This window comes from Acinonyx jubatus, chromosome A2 (genome assembly GCF_027475565.1).
Source record: "Acinonyx jubatus isolate Ajub_Pintada_27869175 chromosome A2, VMU_Ajub_asm_v1.0, whole genome shotgun sequence".
NCBI classification, from domain to species: domain Eukaryota; kingdom Metazoa; phylum Chordata; class Mammalia; order Carnivora; family Felidae; genus Acinonyx; species Acinonyx jubatus.
The window spans coordinates 94,880,868-94,908,494 of NC_069383.1; the positions used below are offsets into that span (position 1 = coordinate 94,880,868).

A 27,627-nucleotide genomic window follows, 5' to 3' on the forward strand; every position below is an offset into this window, starting at 1 on the left:
ATTCAGGGAAAGGACAGATGGAGATGAATTTCTATGAGGTAAGGAGGGGCAGGAGGCAGAGGTACTTCACACCCGATGACATGAAAGTAGGACATAAAATCAGGTGTTCTGGACAAGGCTTGTGGGGTCAAATAAAAGACTCAGGAGTGGCGAAGGTAAGAAAGAGGCCCTGGGACAAGAATGGGAGCCAGCTCAGGCCAGATTCAAGGACTGGTGAACGAAGCTGAAGGTGGCCCAGCTGAAGCTGAAGCCTATTGATGAAGTGAGGTGGCGATCTGCTCTATTATGTGATTCTGTTCAGCAGAACGCAGCAGTTTAGGAATAGGAAAGAGGAGATGAAATGTGGATCTGAAATTTTTCCTGGAGGATATAACAGGAAGTGGGATGGGGAAGAAGGAACATGAAGTGGGGAAGAGGGTGAGGTTAAACGTGTTCATAGAACAATAGTCCTGGATGTCACTGTTTCATCTGGGATGGATCAAGAAAGAAAAATCACTACAATGGACAGTCAATGAGAAAAGAAATACACTGACTGAAGTTCTCTATGAGATACAGAACAGTGTAGGGGGAGGAAAAGAACATCAAATATTTATGACGTGCCTGAGAATGAAAACAGGCATTTTAGTCCTAATATTTCGTGTGTTTCCATAAATATTGCTTAAACTAAATCAATTGAGTTGGGAACCCACCAAGGACCAAAGACATCTCCTGAATGAATAAAAGGTTATTCTGACTATTCAGATATTTCCGTTGTCTAATGCTGGTAGTAAGTGGTGAATTTTTAGGTATAAACTATGCTAGCCAAAGACTGATTCTAAAGTGGACTTGTTTAGTCCATTGTCCTTCAAATCATGAAAAGACATGACCAGTAAGTCTGCAGGATACTTCAAATGTGAACACAAGTCTCTCTAGTAAGAAAAGATAGTTTTATCAAAATAATACTGTGGAGGGAGATCCTCAAAGTCTGTGGATGAAATTTTCCCTAATCAGTTAGGACCACGCATATGAGGGATTGCTCGTCCTGAGGGGCGGGAGTTCTTGAACCCTTGAAGATGATGGCAGCTTGCTGCTCTGGCTCAAATCCTTTGCACAGCAGCAGGGAACATGGTACAGGGAGGATAGTGGGGCCCTCTGGCTATCTTTCACAGGTTTCTAGACTCCGGGATTTTAATTTTTGTGAAAATAGTACATAGACACCAGTGTATATTTATCATTTGTTAATTTCTCAAACTTCAGAGGATCCATTTAATTCCATTGCTGTTTTGTATGCTGTGGAAAAAGAGTCAACAAGAAATTACTGAGCAAGATGGCAGAAAAGTTTTTACCATATTTTCCCCTGACAAACACTGATTTTGATAATTGTTCAAAGAAAAGAATATCTCTGTGGAAGTCCAGGAGTCTAGCAGAGGAGTTTCTGCACATGGTCGGAGCAAAAACATCTGAGATTAGATCCACTGAAGAGGTGAAGAGGACAGTTTCACTTTATTGACATCATCCCTCCCCCAGGGTGGCAGAGCTCAGTGCCCAGAGATCTTGGCCTGTGATTTCTCCCCTGGGGGAACAGAAGAGTGTGTGCATGAGTTCCCAGCTTCCCCAGCTGTAGGGGATGCTGCCAAGAGACCCAGCTCTTTCTTGCACCATCCAGAATACCGAGGTGAGCTCCATAGCTGAGGAGTGTGAAGGAGCAGGGAGAATAGCAACCAGAGCTCGAACATATGAAAGAGAGCTGAATCCTACCGATGACTTATGAGCTCCATCAGGGAGCCTGTTGCCAACTGCTGGGGGATGCCTTGCCTGAAGATCCCCCCTGCACTGGCCCACAGTCACCCCCGATGCTCTGCACCCTTCACACACACTACCCCCACCCTACAGCTGGTTCACTGCGCACTCTCCCACCAGTGATGAGTGCAGGCCTTTACAGATAGCCTGTGAGCATGCACAGAAGGCCAGCCTGGCTCTGCAGCATTGAGAGAAAGCATACAAACTTGAGCATTCAGCATCACCGTAGGGAAAGAAAATGGGAGAATGTCAGCATACGACCCTCCTTTACAGAATGAACAGAAAGCATAAAATCTTAAGAACTTCCCTGCAAGAAGGAACAAGAAGTATGCAGCATGCATACCGATAGAAAAGGCCTGAGAAAAACTCAGAATCCCTAGCTGGGATGACAGAAGGTATTTTTCCCCTAAAGTCAGTCAGTAAAGAATGGAAGATGCGACTACTTCTTCAGATACAAAGAAAACAACACAGGACTTCAAGGAACATGAAAAAAAATCAAGGAGACAGGATATTGCCAAAGGAACACACTAATTGTCCAGTAACCAACCCCAGAGAAAAGGGAATCTGCAATTGACACAGAAAGAATTGAAAATAGTTTTGTTAAGGAAGCTGAGGAAGTTTATCACTACTAGAACTACATTACAAGAAGAAGACACTAATTTGTAACATGAAAACATGAGAATATAAAAATGCAGGTAAGCTAAGTATACAAATTCAGAATACTGTAATACTGTAGTATAATGCTGTGTGAATCCTTAACTCTAATACAAGGGTTAAAGGAGAAATGCATGAGAAAGAACTCTAACTACAATAATCTGTTACTGGATATGCAGTATAAAAAGATGCAAATTGTGATATCAAAAACAAAGCTGAGAGGGGAAATAAAATAATAGAGATTTGGTATGAAGTTAGGTTGTTATCAACTTAATATAGACTGTTATAAGGTGCTCACATAAGCCTCATGGATATCACAAAACAAAAACCAACAGCAGATAAAGAGAAGGGAATCAAAGCATGCCACTTCAGAAAATCATCAGTGCACAAGGAAGACAACAAGAGAAAAAGAAAAGTAAAAGGAACTACAAAACATCCAGAAAACAATTAATAAAATAGCATTAGAAAGTCTTTACCTATTAATAATTAAGTTACATATAAATGGATTAAATTTTTAACCAAAGGATACAGTGTGGCTGAATAGATAATAAAACAAGAGCCAACTACATGCTGCCTACAAGAAACTTACTCAGCTTTAAAGACGCGCATAAGCTGAAGGTGAAGGAGTAGAAAAACATATCCCATGCAAATGGAAACCAAAAAAGAGCAGGAGCAGCCATACTTACACCTCAAAAAATAGATTGTAAGTTAAGAACTGTAACAAGAGTCAAAGAAGATCATTATATAATGATAAAGGGGTCAGTTCATCAAGAGGACATAACAATGATAAGTATACATGTGAGATTAAGCAATATTCTGAACAACCAATGGATCCAAGAAGAAGTTTAAAGAGAAATCCAAACATATCTTGAGATACAACATAACAAAACTGATGGAATGAAGCAAAAGCAGTTCTAAGAGGGAAGTTAATAGTGATATCCACCTACATTAAGAAAAAAAATGATCTCAAACAAGTCATTTAACTTTACATCTCAAGAAACTAGAAAAGAAGAACTAAGCTTTAAGTTAGTAGAAGGAAATGAATAACAAAGAGCAGAAATAAATGAAATAGATAATAGAAAATATCAGGAAAACTGAGTTGGTTCTATCAAAAGATAAACAAAATTGACAAACATTTAACTAGATGAACTAAGGCCAGAAGAGAGAGGATTCAAATAAAATCAGAAATGAAAGAGGAGACATTACATTGATAGTTCAGATCAGAAAGGATCATAAGAGACTACCAGGAACAATTATATGCCAACAAATTGGATAACCTGGAGAAAATTGATACATTCCTGGAGTCAAATAATCTACCAACTGACTTATGAAGTCAGTTGGAATATGAACAGACTGTTAGTGAGAGGATTGGATCAGTAATCGAAAATATCCCAATGAAGAAAGATCCAGAACTAAATGGTTTCAGTGGTGAATTCCACCAAACATGTAAGGAAGAATTAATACCAATCATTTTCAAACTCTTCCAAAAAATTGAGGAGGAGAAAACACTTATAAAATCATTTTATGACTTGAATAACCAACACCAGACAAGGACACTACAAGAAAGAATTGCAGAGCAATATCCCTGATGAGCAGACATTCAAAAATTGCTCAACAAAATATCACCAAACTGAATTCAACAGCATAGTAAAAAGATCATACACCAAGATCAAGTGAGATTTACTCTAAGGATGCATAGATAGTTCAATAATCACAAATCAATAAATGTGGCACACCACATTAACAAAATGAAGAATAAAAATTGTATGATCATCTCAATAAATGCAGAAAAACAGTTGACAAAAATGAACATCTTTTCATGATGAAGACTCAATAAGTCAGGTATAGTTAGAATGTAATTCAACAAAATAAAGCCCATTGGTGACGAGCACATAGCTTACATCATATTCAATGCTGAGAAGCTGAAAGTTGTTCCTCTAAGATCAAGGATGAGACAAAAGTATATACACTCAGAACTTATATGCAACATAGTATGGGGAGTTCTAGTCCCAGAAGATCAGAAAGGAAAAGGTAAAATTGTCTGTTTGAAGATGACATGATAATATATATAGAAAACCCTGAAGAATCCATGAAAAAAAACTATTAGAAATGATAAACAAATGCATTAAAGTTGTAGGATACAAAATCAACATGCAAAAATCAGTTGCATTTCTATACACTGACAACAAACTCTCTGAAAAAGAAATTGAGAAAGCAATTCCATTTACAATAGCATCAAAAAGAATAAAATACTTAGGAATAAACGTGTCCGAAGAGGTGAAAAATCTATAAACAAAAGAAGAAAAAATTGATGAAAAGAATTGAAGACATAAATAAATGGAAAACTATCTCATCTTCATAGATTCAAATAAATAATATTGTTAAAATGTCCATTCTACCCATGGTAATCTACAGATTCAAAACAGTCTCAACCAAAATTCTGATGACCTTTTTCCCCGAAATAGAACAAATAATCATAAACTCTGTATGGAACTACAAAAAGACCCAAATAGATAAGGCAATCTTGAGTAAGAAGAGTAATCCTGGGGGCATCTCACCTGCTGAAATCAACTATGTTACAAAGCTATAGTAATAATAAAAAGAAAAAGCATGGTATCTCATAAAAACAGACACATAGATCAATAGAACAGAATAGAAAGTCCAGGAATAAATCCATATATATATGGTCAACTAATTCCAATAAAGGTGCCAAGAATAAACAATGGGGCAGTGATAGTCCTTCAATATATGGTACTGGGAAAACTGGATATCCTTATAAAAGAAATGAAATTGTATCCTTTTCATATACCAGACACAAAAATCAACTCAAAATTGATTAAAGAGTTAAACATAAGATCTGAAAATGTGAATCTCCTATAAGAAAACAGGGAAGGGACACCTGAGTGGCTTAGTCGGTTGAGCATCCGATTTCGGGTCAGGTCATGATGTCACGGTTCTTGAGTTCGAGCCCCGTGTCAGGCTCTGTGCTGACAGCTCAGAGCCTGGAGCCTGCTTCGGATTCTGTGTCCCCCTCGTTCTGCCCCACCCCTGCTTGTGCTCTGTCTCTGTCTTTCAAAAATGAATAAACATAAAAAAATTAAAAAAAAAAAAAGAAAACAGGGAAAAAGTTCCTTGACATTGGTATTGGACATGATGTGTTAGATCTGACACCAAAAGCAAAGGCAACAAAAGCCAAAATAAACAAGTGGGACTACATTAAACTTTCTGTATAGCAAAGGAAACAATCAACAAAATTAAAAGGCAACCTATGGAATGGGAGAAAATATTTGCAAACCATGTATGAAATAAGGAGTTAATATTCAAAATATATAAGGAACTCTTATAACTCAACAGCAAAAATAAGCCAACAAAACACCCAAATCACCCAATTAAAAAATGAACAAAGAAACAGATTAGACATTTTTCCCAAGAAGACATACAAATGGCTAATTGGTATATGAACGGTGCTCCACGTCACTAACCATCAGGAAAGTGTAAATTAAAACTACAATAACATACCACCTCACATCTGTTAGGATGTCTATTATCAAAAAGAGGTAACAAATGTTGGCAAAGATGTGGATAAAAGAAAACCTTCAAACACTGTTGTTGGTAAGACTGTAAATTAGTATACCCACTATGGAAAACAGTATGGAAGTTCCTCAAAAAAATTAAAAATGGAAGTTGGGATGAGCACTGAGTGTTATATGTAAGTGATGAATCACTAAATTCTACCCCTGAAACCATTATTACACTATGTGTTAACTAAGTTGGATTTAAATAAAATTAAAAAAAAAATAAAGGGTGAAAATCAAATAAAAAAATGGAAGTACAATATGATCCAACAATTCCATTTCTGGATATATATCCAAAGGAAATTAAATCTTTATCTTGAAGAGATATCTGCATTCCCATGTTCATTGCAACATTATTCACAATAGCCAAGGTACAGACACAACCTAAATGTCTGTAGATGGATGAACAGATAAAGGAAATGTGGTATATATAAACAATGGAATGTTTTTCAGCCTTAAAAAAAGAAGGACATCTTGCCATTTGTGACAACATGGATGAACCCAGAGGACATTATGCTAGGTAATATAAGCCAGCCAGACAAAGACAAATACTGTGTGATCTCACTTATATGTGGAATCAAAAAAAGCTGAATTCATATGAACAGAGAATAGAATGATGGTTGTCAGGGGCTGGGGGTAGGGGGCATGGGAGAGAGAGGTTGGTAAAATGGTGCAAACTTTCAATTACAAAATAAGTAAGTTTGAGCATCTAATGCCCAGAATGATGACTATAGTTAATAATACTGTATTGTTTACTTAAAATGTGCTAAAGAAGTCCATCTTAAGTGTTCTCTCTCTCTCTCTCTCTCTCTCTCTCTCACACACACACACACACAAAGAGCAGCTATGTGAGGTAATAGATGTGTTAATTAACTCGATTGTGGGAATCATTTCACAGTGTATACATATATCAAACCATAGTGTTGTACACTTTAAATATATTAGAATTTTATTTGTCAATTATACTTCAACAAAGCAGGGAGGGAGAAGAATTACCTGGAACAGAAATAAAATGATTTACATATTTCGATAAAGTCTTATTACTTTACATCCAAGATGTATGAGCTTGCAAACTCAAAGGAATATGGAATCTGGTTCATGCTTATGTGACAAGACCTCAGATATGCCTCATTCCTCCCCAGGTGGATTATATCACATCTACTTCCATCCCAGTAGCAATTTGCAGTTGCATGTTGGATTTTCCAATATCCGAGGTCTGCAAATGCAACCTACATTCCCTCAGTATCAGTCCCTGACACACTTCCCCAGATTCAACGTCAAAGCGTGTATCATGGAAGGTGGCTCTACTTGTCATACCTCACGTGTGTGAGTAGCTGCTGAGTAGGGCTCCTGGATGTAGGGACTAAAGCCAATGTAACGTTCTTCCTCCAGTTAGGGTTGAGCGTGAGCACAACCCCAAATGTTACCGGGGTGTCTCAAACTCCTCAGGCTATTTTCTAAAATGTTTTTTTGCTCCACCAAATCTAAAACATTCTCTTCCATTTACTTTTCCCCTTAATTTTTTAAACCCAAGAGTATTTTAAAAGAAAATGTTATCCATATGTTTTTGATTCATTTACACTTAAATCATTAAAAGCCTGTTTTGTAAGAGCTTTTTGATGTCCAGAAAGTTTTTTTTCTGAGTCTTTTTATAAGTCATTTAAAGCTGGTCTCCCTTCCCTTTTCCTCCTGTTCTGTCCCTCACCAAAAGAAAAAAAAGAAAAAGAAAGAAAACAGAAAGTTGAATTTTGCTGGGAGCAGATGATTTTTAACCCCAACGGATGGGGTCTGTTAAAACTTCAGCCCACACATATCAATTTATTTCTAAACTGAGATGTGTGCACACTCATGCTCAAAAACCCAGGACCAGGTAGTTAAATGTGATGTCTTGCCATGGTCATATAAGTTCATGATATTATGACCCTTCTTGTTAGCAATCTTTCTGCCAAAATAAACACTACTCTTCAAAGTCTATTTACAGTCCCTCATCCCACACAATTCACAATCATGAGATGCTCCCTCTCCTATTCCCCAGGCCTTCCAAGGACTGTCACGTGCAGGCTGTCAAGTATTCTTCTTAGTCACTTCCTGAATATATATTCGAAACCCAACGTAGCTCAGTTCCTCTAGACATTGCATTTGTGCCCGTGAGGCACTGGGAGGGAGAAAATATCATGCACACAGTTGGGGTCTCTGGATTATTTCCTTAACTACTGAGAAAAGTACAGTTTGGGAAGAATTGATTACGTGGAGAATGTTATTTGTTAAAACCCCTGTTTTTGTGTGGAGGCAGCGAGGCATTCAGTTTTGTAAGCCAATGCCTTATGAGGCTTTCACACTGGGTTTTCTCTTGTATCTTCCCCTAGTAAAGTGGGGTCTCTTGTACACCCTTTTGCCTTTCAGAAGATACCACACTATGGGGCTAAAAAGCTAATGAGTGGTTTCTTTCCCCTTGGATATTTTATGCCAACCAAAACTTATAAGCAAAACATCTATGGTAGTACTAATGAGAAAAAGAATTCTCAAATTATGAACTATTTGTACTTAATAATTGCATATATAACACCATATAGCAGAAGCCAAGGAAATCTACATACCCTGTAACTTGCCTATTTAACTTGCAAAAACTTATGCAAACTGAGCAATGATAAATTAGTATAAAGGTTTAGCTATAAGAGTTTGTTTCTAGTGGTGAAATATTTAAAACAAAAGAGGAATCACTCAATACAAATAATTAAGGTATTGACAGTGAAACAAAGTGTTTCATAAAAAGTAATTAGGTGTAACTACTTATAATATGGTTCTAGGAGAACATATAATGATACAGAAAGTTTATAGTATATTGAGTGTAAAATGTCAATTTTATAAGAGAATTACCACATGATTCTATCTTGAACCTAAACAAGGTCTAAAGTAAATAGGAACTAAGATTAGTGCACTAAGGATAATTTTAATTTTTTTATAGACTTAAAAATTTCCTCTAATGTGCCTACAATATTCTTTTATAATATATTTTTATACTAAAAACATTTACAGTGTCTTCTTGATGTCAAAAGCAAATGACAAAAGAGATTTTCAGCATTTAATTCTTAATGGAGGACATGTGTGCATTTTTCTAAGTGTTCAATATACAAACACCTGCTGATTGTATAAATTTATCCAAATCTCTATACCAAATGCTAACCTTTCATCTTTGCTAACTTGTGCTGAGACTGAACTATATGCTAATAATTTTGTCTTTCTGTGATTCAAGAAAACAATGCAGAGCCATATCATCAGATGGCAGCATCTATTGGAATTAGTTGAGAGCTAATAGTCCTCCTTATAATGATACAGGATTTAATCTCTGGCATTATGAATACATACTAGGACCTCCATACTATATAAGAATCTTAGTATGAATAGTAAATTAGTGACTGGGCAAAATTCCAAAGAGTAAATGCTACATTAAGTAAGGTTCTCTATTGCAAACTTGTATTTGGGGTCCTAGTGCTTTTCTCCCCAGGTTCTATTATAATTATTTAATTTTATAACCTAAATAGGAAAAGTGTTTCTCTGGTCCCAGTTCATAAAAGCACTTTTTCATAGAGAAAACACCTTGTTGTATACCATTTACATTGTCATTCCGTCCTTTATTTCTCCTTGCTACTATGAGACTCAGAAATACTAAAGTTAAACACAAGTAACCTTCTCAAGTCATACTTCTGTCCTTCGTGCCTCAAAAGAACCCAATGAAGTAGACGCTATTATTGTCCCCATTGTACAGATGAGGAAACTGAGATCCACAAAAACTAGGTAATTTTCCCATTTGGACACAGATAGTAATTAGCAGAAGCAGGATTCAACCTGAGTGCCGTCTGAACCCAACTCCCACATACTCAGTCCTTGTGCTGGCCTCCTTGACATCTCGAAAGCAACGATGCATACAAAATGCTTAGCACAGGCCCGGCACTCACCCTGCCAGATGGAATGTGCATGCCTAAGGAATATAAAGAAGGATAAGGGACGGTTCTTTTCCTATCACAGTTTTCTGCCAGGTATCAGCTCTATTTCAGTTCCACATCCTTTAATTTTGATATATGATTTCTGACAATATAATTATTCTGAAAAAATGCTATTGCTATAAAACCATTTGGAGATCCTATAATCCATTATAAGATCCTTGCATTACTGGAAGGACAAATATCTGAACAACTAGTCCTCCCACTGAAATTGACTAAAGCAATGCCTAATTTAAAATGTCTCCTTTCAAAAAACATAAAATAAAATAAAATGTCTCCTTTTGTTTGCATAGATTATTTGATGATACATAAGAACATATAATTTTGATAATTGTTTTAGCAATTTTCCATTTCATGCAATGAGAGTTTATATTACGTATAAACAGTAGTATAGATACCCTCCTTGGGTCAGTATTTTGCAGCCCTTTTCTTCACTAAAATCAAGGAGAGAGAAAGCAGAGAGCTAGAATATGTTGCATGATTGCCACATTTGAATCTTGAGTCACGTGTGATCTCTTCTAAGTGCATCAGGATTAACAAAGAATCCATGAGAAGTTCTTTTATAACCTAGAATGGGTATGGTATATATTTTAGCTTATGACTATTATTAAAAATAATAGCAAAAAATATAATTCTTCTATGCCATTATTTCAACAAGTAACATTTAAATACATATGAATAGACACTTCACATTTGAATTACCTTGAGATCTGAAATTTGCAGTTTTTAAAGATTTTGGGTTTTTTAGAGCCATTTTAGGTTAACAACATAATTGAGAGGAAGGTACAGAGATTTCTGTGTACCTGCTGTCCCCACACAAGCACAGCCTCCTCCATCATCAACATCACTCACCAGAGTGGCACATTTTTTTACCAAGCATGAACCCACAGTGATCGACACATCAGAATCACTCTAAGGCCATAGTTTATCTTAGGGTTCACTTTTGGTGGTGTACTTTCTACAAGTTCAGACAAATGTATAATGACATGTATCCATTATAATAATATCATGCAGAGTATTTTCACTGTCCTAAAAATGCTCTGTGATCTCACTATTCATCTCTCCTCCCACACAAACCCCTGACAAGGATTGATCTGTCTCTAGTTTTTACCTCTTCCCGCATGTCATGTAGTTGAAATCATACAGGATGTAGCCTTTACAGGTTGTTTTTTTTCCTTCACTTTGTAATATGCATTTAGGATTCCTCCATGTCATCTCATGACTTCGTGGCTCATTTCTTTTTGACCCTGAATCATATTCCATTACCTGAATGTACCATGGTTTATTTATCCACTCATCTGCTGATAGACATCTTATTGGCTTCCATGTTTTGGCAATTATGAATAAAGCTGTTCTAAACATCCATAAGCATGCCAGGTTTTGTGTGGACAAAAGTTTTCAGCTCCTCTGGGTAAATCCCAAGGAGCACAATTGCTGGATTGTATGGTAAGAATTTGTTTAGTTTTGTAGGAAACCACCAAAGAATCTTCCAAAGAGGTTATACCATGAAACTTGTATTTACTTTTTTTTTTTAATATTTTTTCATGGTTTATTTATTTATTTTGAGAGAGAGAGAGAGAGCACAAGCAGGGGAAGGGCAGAGAGAGCAAGAGAGAGGGAATCTCAAGCAGGCTCCGCATGCTGTCAGCGCAGAGCCTGACGCAGGGCTCAAACCCACAAACTGTGAGATCATGACCTGATCCGAAATCAAGAGTTGGACGCTTAACTGACAGAGCCACCCAGGTGTCCCATAAACTTATTATTTTCAAAGGTCATTATACTTGTTACCAGATTTCAGAGCCATCCTTTGCTGATTGGATATGTTTAAGTGAACAAACATCTCTATGTGTTTCATAAATTATTTCATTTCTTCTGCCTCATAGCATCCTTTAAACATACAAGACCTAACTAACTCTCTCAGAAAGCAGCTGACTGAGAATAGTCACTCAATAGCAATTAGGTAAAAAGGAAAAGAAAAGAGAAGAAAAGAAAAGAAAAGAAAAGAAAAGAAAAGAAAAGAAAAGAAAAGAAAAGAAAAGAAAAGAAAAGAAAAGAAAAGGAAAGAAAAGAAAAGAAAAAGAATCTATAAAAGAATAAATAAGAAAGCTGCACATCCTTTATTGACGACCAAATATAAAATAAATAGCCAACCACATTGTGTTGTATAAACTTCATTATTACAGCATGAAAGTTTCAGATGCCTCTTTATAGCTTCTGTTTTGAATCTCTCATGATCATGATTCTGTGGTTACAGACTGGCCACCACACTGCAGCTCCTGTCAGACAACCATTGTGTACAGATGGTGGTGTTTACACACAACTGGACTCAGGGGCACCTGGGTGGCTCAGTCAGTTAGGCATCCAACCCTTGATCTCAGCTCAGGTCTGAATCTCAGGGAATGTGAGTTCAAGCCCCACGTTGGGCTCTGTGCTAAGTGTGAAGCCTGCTTAAAAAAAATAGAAGAAAAGAAAGGAACAATGGCACTTAGCCTCAGAAGGGTTAAGGAAGTCAAGTCACTCAAAAGAGGAGGAAAAGGCACAAAGGAATCCTGTTAGGGTCTGTTGAAGATTAACAGACCACCACACAAAAGCCCCAAAGCATCCTTCAACCTTCTAAAAAAAATGTACTAAAAATGTTACCATGGGAACGACCAATTAAATACACCAATAAAAGAGGACAACTATCTATACCTCAACCAAACTACACAAGCAATTTTTAAAAAAGCACCATAAATCAATCAAATTTTAAATGTAGCCAGAAAAGTTGAGGGTGGGGGAAGGAACAGGAGAGAAAAGAAAAGAAAAACCCTTAGCCCAGGATAGTTAAAACGACGGTAAAGTAGCACAAACACAGTCAGCAATAGGGCCCAAGGTTGAAAATAACATCTACGTTGTTAATACAAGCTCACTTTGTATTTGCTGGTGTTAAACAGCCATTTATGATTTTATACTAAAATTGTGGGTCTACATTAGTGAAATTAGAGACTAGGAACTATTTGTAGTCCCTGCCGATTGACTGTTTCTGTGGGAAGTAAATCACATAAATTCGTGGACGTACCACAGTGCTCTCTTTAGGCTCAACGATGCTGTCTGATGGACCCAGAGCTTCTGGTAGATGTCAGGGACAATTCCAGTGCTCCCTAACCTCAGAGAAAATATGCTGGGCACCTGACGTGACCTCGACTGGAAACTATCCATAAGCCAAGCTATCCATAGGCCAAGAAAGTAAATTCTCTTGACCCAAAGTATTTTGGGTGCCAAACATATCTTAAGTCATGGAATCATGGGCCATGAAGAGAAATTGTTTAGAGAGGACTAAGGGGGAAAATAGATGAGGCTATTGCTTGTACGATTGACTGATTTAAGGAAAATCCTTATAGAAAGTTTCCCCTTGCCTCTTGCATGCTTTGTAACTGCTCTGTCTTTAAAGATTATTCATAGAATTAATTAAATACATGCATATGACTTCCAAATTAAATTTGAGAACAGAGATGCTTACAGAGAACAGTAACTGTCAAGCATCTCTGGAGAGGCACATCTACTGTGAGAATTTGGGAAATACTTCCTCGCAGACAGACAGCTCTCACACTTCTTAAAGTAGAGCTCTGACACATCAGAGACACCTAGGAACAGCTGGATCTAGCACAGGAGAATCCAGTCCTCCTTTGCTTCCAGGGGACTCAGTATGATCAGCCCATGAGAGAGGAGGTCAGTTTATGTTTGTTTTAATTGGGTGACTATTGTATACTAGGAATTGTAAGTGAAGATTCTCAGTGGCACTGGTTTCTGGATTTCACACAGGATTTGGTTGTACCATTGTCACATCATCTGGAATCTTAGGAAAGTGTGATTTAGTCATCTCTCTCTCTCTTTCTCTCTCTCTCTCTTCCTCTCTCCCTCCAGACTCTCCACTTGTACTTGGAGATAATGCAAAATTATAGTATTTAATGATGAAAATTTGTTTTGTGTTTTAGGTCCAGGGCAAGATTTTAGAGTACAAGAATTGTTCCAGTTGCCTATTGTGCTTGGAATAAAATGTCATATATTAGTGACATTGTTGTTGGCCATTTCTCTGTTCCCTTCATCTCCAGGACAATGGAGATTTGCTCGGCGGTCTGGACTGAGCCACAGTTGAGGGAGAGACTTGATGTACCTATTACTGTTTCTGTGGAGATACCAAAGTAATTGGGTCTTAACTATTTATTTGTTAGCAACCTGCGGTTCTCAAACAGATGTTATTCTAAGGTCTTCAAGCTTGCCATGTTTGTGGTATAAGGCAAAACCATTCTCTGAAAGGGTGGAGTCCACCTCGTTCTTTGTGTTTACTCATTGTGGGATTGGAAACATTACTGGGGCCCTGTTCAATTAAAAATAATGGAAAACCTCACTTAGTTAGAAGGGCAGTAAGCATGGTTCAGGAACGGATGGAAGAACTTGCTGGGCTATTTTAGCTACAGTTCAAATTTCAGAATCAAATCTAAATTCTTTGGTGTTTTAGCTGCCTTGCCACTGACAAAATGATGTTTACTGCTTCTAAAAGGCTTTAAATTTTAAAAAGTATCCTAAGATCAGATGTCTATTACATGATTATATTTTGATGATTGAGGTGGAAGTGAATCAGAAGCATATGATGAATTGTGAATTTCTAAATTATGGTAGAATCTGTGCAAAGAAACCCACATTTTATTTAACTGGGCAACCTAATAATGTTCAAAAAATTCTGAATTCTAAACTTGGTGTAAGTCAGCCTATGGAATAATTCAGGGAATGATTCACAATGTGAACTCTTTTCCAAAGTAGAAAGTATAGCAATCCAGATGCATCTAAAATAAAAGTAAATGGTGCAAAAGTATTATTTTTGCTGATGAGAAGATGAGACACAATGAACTTAAGCATCATTTTGGACTAAATACACACCTTCAAGAACCCAGGCAGTGGTCAGGCAAATTGCTTTCACATCTCTGTTCACTAGCACACCTAGAAAGGTCTACTCTGCTGCCATATTCTGCGCATATGGGATCCAAGTGGACATATGTGTGCATCAAAAATTCCTATTAATCTTCCAGTAAAACTATAAGCAATGTGGAATAATGGGACAATTATATCAACTTTGTTTCAGTTACAGCATTGATTTTCAATCACCAGAGGGTCAAACAATGAAAACATGTCTTTCCACACAGGTCTCTTACCCTTAACATTATACACTCCATCACAGATACTTTCACGCTACCCATCCTTTCTTTGTTTTTCCTTCTCCTTTATTCCCGCGAGCAATAGTAGAGAATAGGACTGATGCAAAACAATGTCAGGACTGTGAAACCCAAAGTAGAGCTTTTGTTCCTTTTCTGTTATCTACAGTACCCACCCAGTGCCATGACTGGCACTTAGGAAGTATGTGGGGGATGGACCTGGCACGGGCAAACAGACTGATGAACTCCTTGAATGTAGTCAGAAGGTGGTGCCTATGACTTACTAAATTCTCTTGCTCCAACTAATTGTGTATCCATAGATTGTCTGTTTAGTCAAGGCCTTCATTCTATATCTATAGTAGTTTAGTTGCTACTGTGGGTAGGATATGCCAGTGACCCTCTGGAGTCAATTTCTGCCCTGTGCCCGTGTTACTTCATTGTCTTGGGTAACAGCTTTGAGGAGGTGGGGTTCCTCATTAACATGTAAAATGTATTAATCTCATTTATTCTTATTTTGTAAGAACCCCATTAGTTAATATAAATGGAGAATAAGAGATTCTGCTATTAATTAAAGAACTAAAGACTGAAAATAAGAGGACAGACTGAATAAATCATGGTACAGTAGTTGCCATATTTTGTTTCCATTAAAAAGCACACTTCTGTAAGCTCTGATATGTAACTATCTTCAAAAAATAAATGAAAAGATTAAGGTGCAGAACAATGTATATAATATGTTCACCTCTGTAATTTTAAAAAGAAGATATCTGCAAGTCTACACACACACACACACACACACACACACACGCATAAACTATCTCTACATGGAGATCCAATAAGAAACTTATAAAACTGATAGCCTGTGAGTTGCAGGGAGAAATGGAAACTGTAAGTAGGGGGAAGAGGGGCACATTGTCTACCATATATGCCCCTTTTAATGATTTGATTGTACCAAGTACATATTTTACTTTTTTAAAGAACAAATGTCTTTGAAAATTGTAACTGATGTACAACTTTATTTCAATACGTTTGAAAATACGTTGGAATGAATAATTTTCTAGGAAAATAAAATTTACAAATTTGTCTGAAGATGATGTAGAAGGCTGATGTCAATAAACCAATCTAGAAAAAAGTAAAATGTTATCAAAAAGCACCAGGCCCAGGTACTTTTGCATAAGCTACACCAACCTTCAGGGACTCATAATTCCTATATGATATATATATATATATATATATATATATATATATATATATATATATATATTTAATTCCAGAGCACAGATGATGGTAGGAAGCCACTCTACTCAACTTCATATGGCCAGCATGGCTCTAATAACAAAATAGACAAAAACAGTGTAAGAAAGTAAATATATAGGTCAGTTTTATGAGCACAGAAGAAAAACCTTCTAAATGAAAAATTAGCCACACTTAACCTATTGGCATATTTTAAAAAACATACTAAAGAATGCATCACCACCCAAATTAGAGTTTACCAAGAAATGTCAAGAAGGTTCAATAGTAGATAGAAATCAATGACTGTAATTCACAGATGAAAAGGAAATTTGTTACTTTATTTTTTTTTGCATTTTATTTTTTTTCCAAATTTTTATTTAAATTATTTTTTAATTACTAATATTAGTAATCGTGGTTTCAGAAGTAGAATTCAGTAATTCATCACTTACATATAACACCTAGAGTTCATCATAACAAGTGCCCTTCTTAATACCCATCACCCACCTAGCCCATCCCTCACCCACCGCTCTCCATCAACCCTTAGTTTGTTCTCTGTAGTTAAGAGTCTTTTATGGTTTGTTTCCCTCCATCTTTTTTCCCCCCCTTCCCATAAGTTCATCTGTTTTGTTTCCTAAATTCTGCATATGAGTGAAATCATATGGCATTTGTCTTTCTCTGACTGACTTATTTTGCTTAGCATAATATATTTTAGCTCTATCCATGTCATTCAGATAGCGAGAGTTACTTTTTTTGATGGCTGAGTAATATTCCATTGTATTTATATACCACTTCTTCTTTATCCATTCATCAGCTGATGGACACTTGGGCTCCTTCCATAGTTTGGCTGTTGTTGATAATGCTGCTATAAACATTGGGGTGCACGTACTCCTTTGACTCTGTATTTTTTTATCCTTTGTGTAAATACCTAGTACCACAATGCTGGATCATAGGGTTTGAAGAACCTCCATACTTTTCTCCAGAGTGGCTGCACCAGTTTGCATTTCCACCAACAGTGCAAAAGTATTCCCCTTTCTCTGTATCCTCACCAACATCTATTGTTTCTTGTGTTGTTAATGTTAGCCATTCTGACAGCTGTGAGGTGGTATCTCATCATGGTTTTGATTTGAATTTCCCTGATGATGAGTGATGTTGGGCATCTTTTCATGTTATTTGCAAAGGACATACCAGATAAAGGGGTTAGTATCCAAAATTTATTAAGAACTTTTCAAAGGCAACACCCAAAAAACCACAAATAATCCGGTTAAGAAATGTGCAGAAGACATGAATAGACACTTTTCCAAAGAAGACATCCAGATGACTAACAGACACATGAAAAAATTGTTACTTTGATAAATGCCCAAAAGCAGTTAGTGAAGTTCAATACGTATTAAAGAAATTTTTAAAAAATTTTTTGGAAAACAGAATATACTGAGACTGCTAGTAAAAAATGAGAAATCTTTGGGGTGCCTGGGGGGCTCAGTCGGTTGAACAACCAACTTGGCTCAAGTCATGATCTCACGGTTTGTGGGTTCAAGCCCCACGTCAGACCCTGTGCTGACAACTCAGAGCCTGCAGCCTGCTTTGGATCCTGTGTCTCCCTCTCTCTCCGTCCCTCCCCCACTCACACTCTGTCTCTCTCTCAAAAATAAACATTAAAAAAATGAGAAAACTTTGAATTATCCCATTAAATTCTGGAATAATCTATGATGAACAAGCAGAAACATTGATGGGAACTTGTAGCTGTTGAGAAACTGTACAGGGGACCTGTGAAGTGCTTCTGTCCACTGTGCAGAAGTGGGCAGTGTGTGTGGGTGGCAGGAGGGGACAGGAAACACAAGACCAGGAGAGGAGGGCTCTGGTGGCGTCACCTTGGCCAGTGTGTGTTTGTAAATCCACATCCTGCTTCTTCTCTTTTCTCTTCTCTCCTCTTCCTTCCTACTTTCCCTTCCCCTCCCTGCAGAACGTTAGTTCAAGAGATGTTAAAATGTTTTTAGGAGAAAAGTTTCCTCGAGTTAAATGCATTTGAGAACCATGCTAAATTCTCTTCATTAGACATTCATAAAACACAGTGGTATATAAAAGATTCGTGAAGATACGGAATAAGCAACTCTTCCTGCTTTTTTAGAAGCCAGCATTTCACTGCATGACCTGATCATGGAATACTTTCTTGTCCTGTTGTTCCTCAGTATTTCTTATGACTGCAGAGCCTTGCTCCACGGAATGCGAGTTTGGGAAACATTGCCTAAGACATAGAACATTTTTGTTAACAAACTACATGGAGGATTCCCAAAAACCAAACCACAGAGTTCCTTAGTGTTCTGATCTCCACTACATTCACGCATGCTTCTCCTCAACGAGGGGCTTCAGTAATTGTGTCCCTACGTGCCACCATCAGGACCTTCCTGCCTCTGAAGTTCTCACCTGTATTCAAGTCCTAAAACTCTAAGTGGAGGCTCACCTCCTCTGTCTCCAGTCTTGTTTTTCAAGTCTTAGGAGTGTTAGTAGTCATGCAAGTCTCATGTGTCATATGACATCTCCTCTAAGATTTCATACAGCATGGCTCACAAACCACCTGACTCACTGATAAAAAGACAGTTTGCTGGAATACAGCAACAAACTAGACTCTGGAAAACATCAACCCCCAGCCTCAAGGCCTTCTGCTTACCCCTCCTGCCTCTCGGAATCCCTTGGACATCCTCACTGGCTTCCCTCAAGATTTCTGGGCCAACAGTCCCACCCTAAGATTTTGTTCCTTTCCTTAAATTTTTCTGTATCTGTGCACCCTCGCTTATTTCCTTCCTCAAGGTTCATCTCTCTAGCCTAACCTAATCCCATCCCCTTCTATCAGCAGTGAGGCCAGGACTGATCTTTTGATTAACCCCATTTGACATGTTTTCAGAATGTTTCACTCCCTTAGCACAAACTGCCATCTTTCCTATCTAAAACACACAGGCACGCACATGCACATGCATGCACACTCACCCAATCCCAGCGAACCAACAAAAACCCATCTCCTGTGTGGCATGCCTCTTCTCCCATTCGCAGAAAAGTTCTTCAAAACAGAAGAAAATATTCACTGCTTTAAAAAGACCTATACATCCATAGAAAACAAAATGGAAAAATCGGAAAACTTAAAGAAAAAAGAATCACTGAATTCATACCCAAGTATCTATTATTTAGTTTGTGTCATTATTTTGCTGAGATCATAGGGTATTTTATGACTTTTAAACATAACATTGTATCTTTGAAAAACGATCACATTATTTTAATGCTTGTGAAATAGTCCATTAAATGGGTGTAACATAACAATTCTTCCTTTGTTGAACGTGTAATTTGTTCCCAATTTCTTACCAGTATAGTTCTGTAATTTACCTTGAGCGTAAGTCTTTGTTTGCATCTACAATCATTTCCTGTGACATTTTCCTAGAAGTGGAATTCAGGGACAGAACATGAACTTATTTAAAGTTCTTCCATGCTGCCAAAATATGTTTCAAAATGTGGGTGCTAACTGATCATTTAATATCCGTTTATTGAGTATCCATTGCACAGTAGTTGAATATTCTGATTCTTTAAAAAAAGTAAGAGTGCTAGCTTGAAAATTTTTGTCACTATTACAATTGCGACTACCATTAAAACTCTGGCTATTATATCCTCTAATTAGTCTTTTCTAATCTATAAAAAAATTCTAAATTTGAAGCTAATGATGTGATTTTATGGAAATTCCATGGATGACCATGTGCAGCCTTCCTACTTGCTTTGGGAACCTTATAGCCACAGCAATACTTTTAGAAAGTGTATCTAAATTTAAAACATGACTTAGAACATATAGTAATATAAAATAGTTTACTATTCTATATAATATTATACAATTATAGTTATTTTTCCTTTACCCTTTTATTTATTTTTAAATTATTTTATCTTGCTCTATCATATATAACTTTGTAAGCCATATTAGTCTAATTTTTGAATCAAATGGAACATAAATATCAAATTTGGGGTATTGCATATTCAGCCTTTTACTAAATTCTTTTGTCTCTACTTGATCTTTGTCATATAGGGTAGCACTCTTTTCTTGATTCCAATACCCCTGATCTTCTCAATAGCTGCTCCTCACAGAAGCTGTGTTTAAAGTGCTTTGTTAATGACCAAAAATGGGATTTTTCATATTAATCTGTACGTTCTTTCAGGGTTTTGTTGTTGTTTGATTAAACCTTGGATCTATTCAGGATATATTTCAGCTTGAAGTGTAAGAGAATAAGCTTGTTTCTATTTCTTGCAAAAATTATTCATTTTGCCCACATGATTATTAACTTATTCAGCTCTTTTTCATTGATTGGCAATCCTTCCTGTAATTTATACTGAGGTCACAGATATGCATATATGCTATTATAATCAATTAAAATTCTTCCAATGGAAATCTCACCACTTTATTCTTTAAAAACTAGCAACAGCAATTATTTTTGCCTCATTATTATTCAAGTTTAACTTTAGATTCAATTGATATCTATACTTTCAAACAGAATGTATACACTTACAAAGAAAGTGTCCAGTATCTTACTGGATCTGCAGTGATATTCCATTTGCAAGTTTTGAAGGGTAGCATTAAACCAGTGTTTTTCAAACTTCAGTCATTATCTTCTTTCTTGTTACTATATCTATGAACTCTTACTTAGTTAATATCTCACTAATCCATGTAAACAAATGAGTAAGCCAAGAGAGGAAAAAGAAGAAAGGAGCGGGAGAGAAGGAATTTGGGTACAAGGGCTTAGCCAGATCTTCCAGAACTTCTCCTTCTACTGGTGACAAACTAAGTTTCCTTTGTTGATTTAAAATTTCTAGCACCTGTCATCATGACTCATCACTGTTGACTAGCTGTCCTTGAGCCCAGGGCGAGCTCCTAAAGCAGCCATCTCTGACTCCCCTGCCTCTCAGGTTAGAGCAGCTGAAGCCAGAGTTTGCCATAAGCCATTCCGTACAGCACTTCTTGAATTGTGTTAGATGTTTGCTCGGTGATTTACTGAATCAGATGTTACTAAACTTTGAGACTTTATGCATTTATATGTTAGCTTCATATTAATGCTAAAAGAAAGAATGCTTTGGCTATAGATCTTCTGTGTTGCCTTTAAACTCATGTTGCATACATAGCTGTGAAGGGAAGAATGACAAGTTGGTGTCTAGGAGAGGAGTTGCTCATTCAGAATCAATCCATTTCAACCAGAGTAGAAAAATTCTTTGGAATTTTGTCTGAGCCCCTTTGACTTAAAATTGTGGTAGTAGCAAAGTAAACAGAGGTGACATTCATTTCTTTACTGTCTAATACTGTAGAGAATAAAGTATTTAAGATCCCTTGCAAAGTTATAGAAGTAACTTTTCTTTAATTCCACAATTAGTCCCTCTTATAAGTTTGTTTTTAAAGTTTTCTTGTTTATTTTGAGAGAGAGAGAGAGAGAGGGAGCGAGAGCGAGAGCGAGAGAGAGGCAGAGAGAGAATCCCAAGAAGGCTCCGTATTGTCAGTGGAGAGACTGATGCAGTACTCAAATTCACAAACCATGTGATCGTGACCTGAGCTGAAGTCGAAGGTTTAACTGACTGAGTCACCCAGGCACCCCAGTCCGCTTTTTCTTTTTAAATGTTTTTAAGTTTATTTATTTTGACAGAGAGAGAGAGAGAGAGAGAGAGAGAGAGAGAGAGAGATAGCACAAGTGGGGGAGGGGCGGGGGGGGGGGAGAGAGAATCCCTAGCAGGCTCCACTCTGTCAGCGTGGAGTCTGATGTGGGGCTCAAACCCACAAACCATGGGATCATGACCTGAGCCTAAGCCCAGAATTGGACACTTAACCGACTGAGCCACCCAGGTGTCTCCACCCCCAGTCCTCTTATAACTTTACTCAGATCTGTATCCGTATTTAATTGTATTTAAGTTATTTAACCTGTCCATTAAGTTTTTCATTTAACTCACTGGAATTTTTATTTTATTTCATCTTAGAGTCTAGAAATTCTAATTTTTTTCTAAAACTGCCAGTTCTTTTCTCATAGTGTCATATTTTTTCTTCATATTTCTGAATAGTTTCAAACCCGACTTCTTTTGTGGTCTCTTACTTATCCTGAATTCTGGTGGTGTGGATTCTGATCTTCCTCTATACTTTGTTCACTGTCTCCTCTTTATGGAAGACTGCTTCCTTATGGAGTTTGTGACATTTTGTTAATGAATGTATCTTCTGTGAGTGAGTGAGTGAGTGTGTGTGTGTGTGTGTGTGTGTGTGTATGTGTGCAATACAGGTGGAAATAGTGTTAGAGAATTTTTTGTATGTGTTGCATCAAGGCATTCAAAAGTAGCACTTATTCGGGATGAGTTTTTACAACAATTGCTAAATTACATAGGAAATGAAAATTTGAACTTCACATCTATATTAGTTTACTAGAGCTGTCATAACACATTATCACAAACAGAGTAACTTAAAGCAACAATAATTTATTCTGTCACAGTTCTGGAGACCAGAAAGTCAAAAATCAACATCTAGGCAGGGCCGTGCTCCCGCCGAAGACTCTAGGGAGGGATCCATCCCTGCCTCTTTCTAGCTTCTGGTGGTTGCCGGCCATCTGCGGTGTTCTTTGTGGATCCCTCCAGTCTGGGTCACTTCAGTCTCTGCCTCTATTGTCACACGTGTGTCCTTCTTCTTTATATGAGAGCATGACCAATTGGATTTAGGGTCCATTTTTATTCAGAATGATTTCATCTTTGCTTGATTACAGGTGCAAAGAGATCATCTTTGCTTGATTACCTGTTGCCAAATAGGTTCATGTTCACAGATGCCTAGGTTTGGGATTTCACCCTATCTTTTGGGGAGAGGCACAATTCATCCCATAATAACACTCATGCAGGCAATATCATGTTTGGCAAAGATAAGTCTCTCTGATTCTCTGGGTCAGCGGGCAGGATTTTTCAAGCATCCATCAAATTTATTTCATTTCAGTCACTCTCAGCTAAATTCCAAATTACTAACCCTTTGCTCAGGAATGGGCAAGAAGTACATGAATCTAACCAAAATTCATCGTATTATTCTAGTACCTCAATGGGGAACATCAGTGAAATCTTAGAGACCTCATCCTTGTAGAAAGGTGCTTAAACAGGATCTATGTCCTGGAAGTGCCTCTTACAAACTGGTTCTCAGAAATGACTCAATTTTAGGGGCGCCTGGGTGGTTCAGTCAGTTAAGTGTCTAACTCTTGATTTCAGCTCAAGTCATGATCTCACAGTGGTGAGCCCACTGTGGGGCTCCACACTGAGCATGGTGACTCTTGGGATTCTCTCTTTCCCTCTCTCTCTTTCTCTCTCTCTCTTCCTCCACCCTTCCCCTGCTCACGCACACACACACTCTCACAATATAAATAAATAAACATTAAAAAAAAGAGAGAGAGGAAGGACTCAATTTTAGTTGGTTTGTCCTAGGCAGTTAAGACCTTACTTGAGTGAAACAATCTGAAATATCACTGAAATTACAAAGTGTACAGGGGTTTACCCCAATAAAACCTGCAATCGTGCATAATATGTTCATTATGAAAGGGACCATTCCTTCTGGCAACATTGTTAGAACTTAGAAGAAAAATATTAAAATTAAAGGATCGCATGCAAGAAAAATAAAACTATTTTAAGTGAATTTAAATCTATGTTTTCAGCTGTGGCCACGTCTAGAAACTGTATAATTAAAGAAGTTGTCTATAATGAAGAAAATGAAAGGTGAATTTGGTTAATTGCATGTGGCTAAAATAGATATCAGTTAAAGAAAAACGATTTTTAGAAGTTGGTGGTAACAAATAAATTGATGAATGAGGCTCTGAGAATGTCAGTATATTACAAACATTAAATATTTTAGAAAGGTCTTTGAATTTCTGACAGCCAAAACTGATTTTTCTTTAAACAGTCACTGCTGGGGTCAGCTTGTGTTTTGAGAGAGGGCAAGAATGGGCAAGCCAGCTGCTGGATATCACTAGTATCCGCTTTGCCCAGAAAATAAAAATCATATTCTAACATTTTTATCTTAGATACCCACAAGCACAGGAAGATTATTGCAAAATGACAGTGTGTCTATACGAGATAAAAGAAGCAGAATTGTTAGCAAATCTATTATTTCAAGCTTAACACTTAGCTCGTGGGAAAGACAGCAACTGAACAGCAGTTGAATGCTAGGAAATTCTGGAAAAGGCATATGGTGTTGTGTCAAATGCTAAAGAACTGAAGATTCCATTCTTGCAGATAAATCGGGTTGCCAGAAAAGCAGCCTCTTTATATTTAAGTAGATTCCATGTCAAATGGGAGGAAATGTCTAGCTGACTAGACAAGATGAAGACTTCTCTGTGGAGAAGCTCAGGGAGACCCACTTCCAGGGATCCCTCCCAGGGTAAGGACACTTGAGGAAAAGAACCGGGGCACGCTTCTATTCCAGGCGGTTCTGTCAAAATGTAACGGAAGGCCACGGGCCCAGAAAGCTGCCCTGAAATGTGTAACAACAGCAAAAGCATCCAGTAGCCGTACATTCCTGCAGTCACCGTTTAACCATTTAAGCCTGGGGGTGTGCACAGTTTGTAGAGAAAAAGGCAGGAAGGAAATGTACCAGCTGTTGATAAAAGAACTGGTTCAGCAGAAAGCCCCGTGCTGGAGCAGCTGGCGGTCGAGACAGCAGGGACACCGGCTCAACCAGGAGCAAAAATGAAGAGTTCAGACAATGGAGTCAGACTGTGTGAAACCCCAGCTTCTCCATGTGATGCTTTCGGTGATGGATACAGTCAATCAACAATGAGTCAATAGGCAACATGTATCTATCACTTACTACGTGCAAGGCCTTATTCTAAGTTTATTGCATTAAATTATCACAACAAGCCAAGTGGGAAATGAAGGAATCCAGGGTTCCTTTCCAGGAAGCCTGGCTCCAGACCCCAAGGCTTCACCTCTTTGCAATATGACCCTCATGTAACCACTAAGAAAGAAGCTGGGAGGCCTGTATGACCTTGGGCACGTCCCTACACCTCTCTGTGCCTTATTTTAAAATGGGAATGGATAGTAATAACATTTATTTCATAGAACTGCTTTAAGTTTATCTCTCTCTCTCTCTCTCTCTCTCTCTCTTTTTTTAATGTTTATTCTTGAGAGCAAGTGAGCTCATGAGAAACAGTGGGGAAGGGGCAGAGAGAGAGGGAGAGAGAGAATCCCAAGCAGTCTCCACACTGTCAGTGCAGAGCAGAATTCAGGGCTCAAACTCACGACCCCATGAGGTGATGACCTGAGCTGAGTTTAAGAGTCAGATGCTTACTCTGACTGAGCCACCCGGGTGCCCCCAAATTGCTTTAAGTTTCAAACACAATCATGTTCACATACTCCTAGCACAACTTCTGACACCCAGTAATCCACCAAAAGATAATTAATGTGCTTTTCTCAATAACTACATTACTCAGCTCTCCCAGACTCTTATGCAGCCCAGATTTCTTTGGGCTCCTCAGTTTGTAATTACTGATAAGATCATGTGAACAATAATTATGAAATCTTGCAGGCCTATTTCTCCACTTACTCTGCTCCTTATCTAAAGCCCCCATCCCCCATCCTTTCTTCTCTCCCTTCCGGGACTCCTCATTGCCTCCAGTGTTCTTGGGAGCCTCTCGCATATACTCACCAACAGACCCTTGATGTTTTCCACATGGTCCCATTGGCAATGCCCAGTGCCCACCAAGCCACTTGAGGGCAGCCCCTTGCTCTGTCCTTGAAGCCCTTGTCTCTGTGGATGAGACTGTGGTCCTTGGTGTTAGCTCCCAGGGCTCACAAAGCTACAGACTAGTAAAGGCCATTACAAAAAGAATCTGTGTTTTTCTCTTTAAGCCTCACTGTGTCACTTTGACTCTTAGTCACATCTAACCATTGGTATAAAAAAATCTCCCTCAGGCTCTGTCCACAGTGTCTCTCCGTGGGGCTTAGGCCAAGTCCATGTCATTGGCCTGGGGAACAGACACCATCTGCTAGGCTGAGACCTTGGCTGAACAAGTGTGGGGATTGCCAAAGGCTGCCCCAAACCAGTGAATCTCAACTAGGATTACCAGATGACCCCACTTGCCTGGGTTTGATCGTCCCACTGTCCTCTCCTAGGACAGTTGGTCACCCTCGTTTAAAAACTTCCAAAACATTTTGGGCAGCAGCATCGCTGAAATGGTCCACCAGCATGGGGGATGTGTGAGGGGAGAGCATCCGGCGTGCTGAATGCAAGATCACAGACAACATGAACACCGCTTCCTGGGACATGTGCCCTGGTTTATTCCCTACCAAAATGTTTGTTGTGGTGCAGACATGTGCTTTGTCTCAAGTTGCTGTGTTAGAGAATTAAGACTATTCCATCTGGTTCAGACGAGTTAAGATTATTTGAAAGGTCCTTTCTCAAATTGCACCCTCCTCCCCCCCCCCCCCCTTCATTCCTGTTTCTATCTATTTTCTGAGAATTTCCAATTCTCAACTTCCTTGAACCTTGCCTGGAGAGTCCGCCTTCTGTGTGTGTGGCCCGACACTGTCCCACACTGCTGTTAATTGGGGGCCTGTGGTTTATTCGCCCTGTATCATTTCAACAGTGTTTCTTTTTTGGCAAGGAAGTCTTTTTACATCCCACACTTCCGATTACATGAGCCTCAGACTGGATACATATAGTCTTCCTGCTCTCTGTTTTCTTTTTCCTTCTTTTATTTTCAGTAAATTTCATGAGAAATCACAATGGCTATGGAAAGACATAAAAATATGCCTTGGTTCGCCCCGAAAGGAACCGTTAAAAAAAACCAACCAAACAAAAAAACCCGAATCCTAATAAGTTTGAGACAGACGTAACGGGCCTGATACTTTTCTCTGGGTTATCCGCTTACCCCACTGGGTATCCTTCAAGCAGCTGGAGATTCACCCATCTAACTGTCCCATCACTCCCAGTCTGCCAACCCCTGAACCCCTCCACCTCTGCCTGCTGCCAGAGTGAGGGTAGGAGGGCTTCCTCCCACTGTTGTGCTCAGGGGTCAGCCCACCGAGCCAGACCCTGCTCCGTGGAAACTCTCCCCATCCTCGGCTCAGGCGGGGCCAGAGGCCAGGGTCCGGCCCTTTGGGCACAAGGTGGTTTGGGGACCCTGGCAAGGGGTACCTCGTGACCTGCAGACTCAAGACACTCTGCCAGGAGGCACAGAG

The 27,627-nt window shown here is 38.4% G+C and overlaps 1 long non-coding RNA gene across 1 annotated transcript; it reads right to left on the reverse strand.

The window, feature by feature from the left end:
• Positions 1 to 16,972: 16,972 nt before the first annotated feature.
• On the reverse strand, positions 16,973 to 26,283 carry LOC128314822 (uncharacterized). Its single transcript, XR_008296918.1, has 3 exons — positions 26,093 to 26,283; positions 19,411 to 19,519; positions 16,973 to 18,670 (listed from the first exon to the last, which is right to left on the reverse strand). It is a non-coding gene; the product is annotated as an uncharacterized LOC128314822 (long non-coding RNA).
• Positions 26,284 to 27,627: the final 1,344 nt, after the last annotated feature.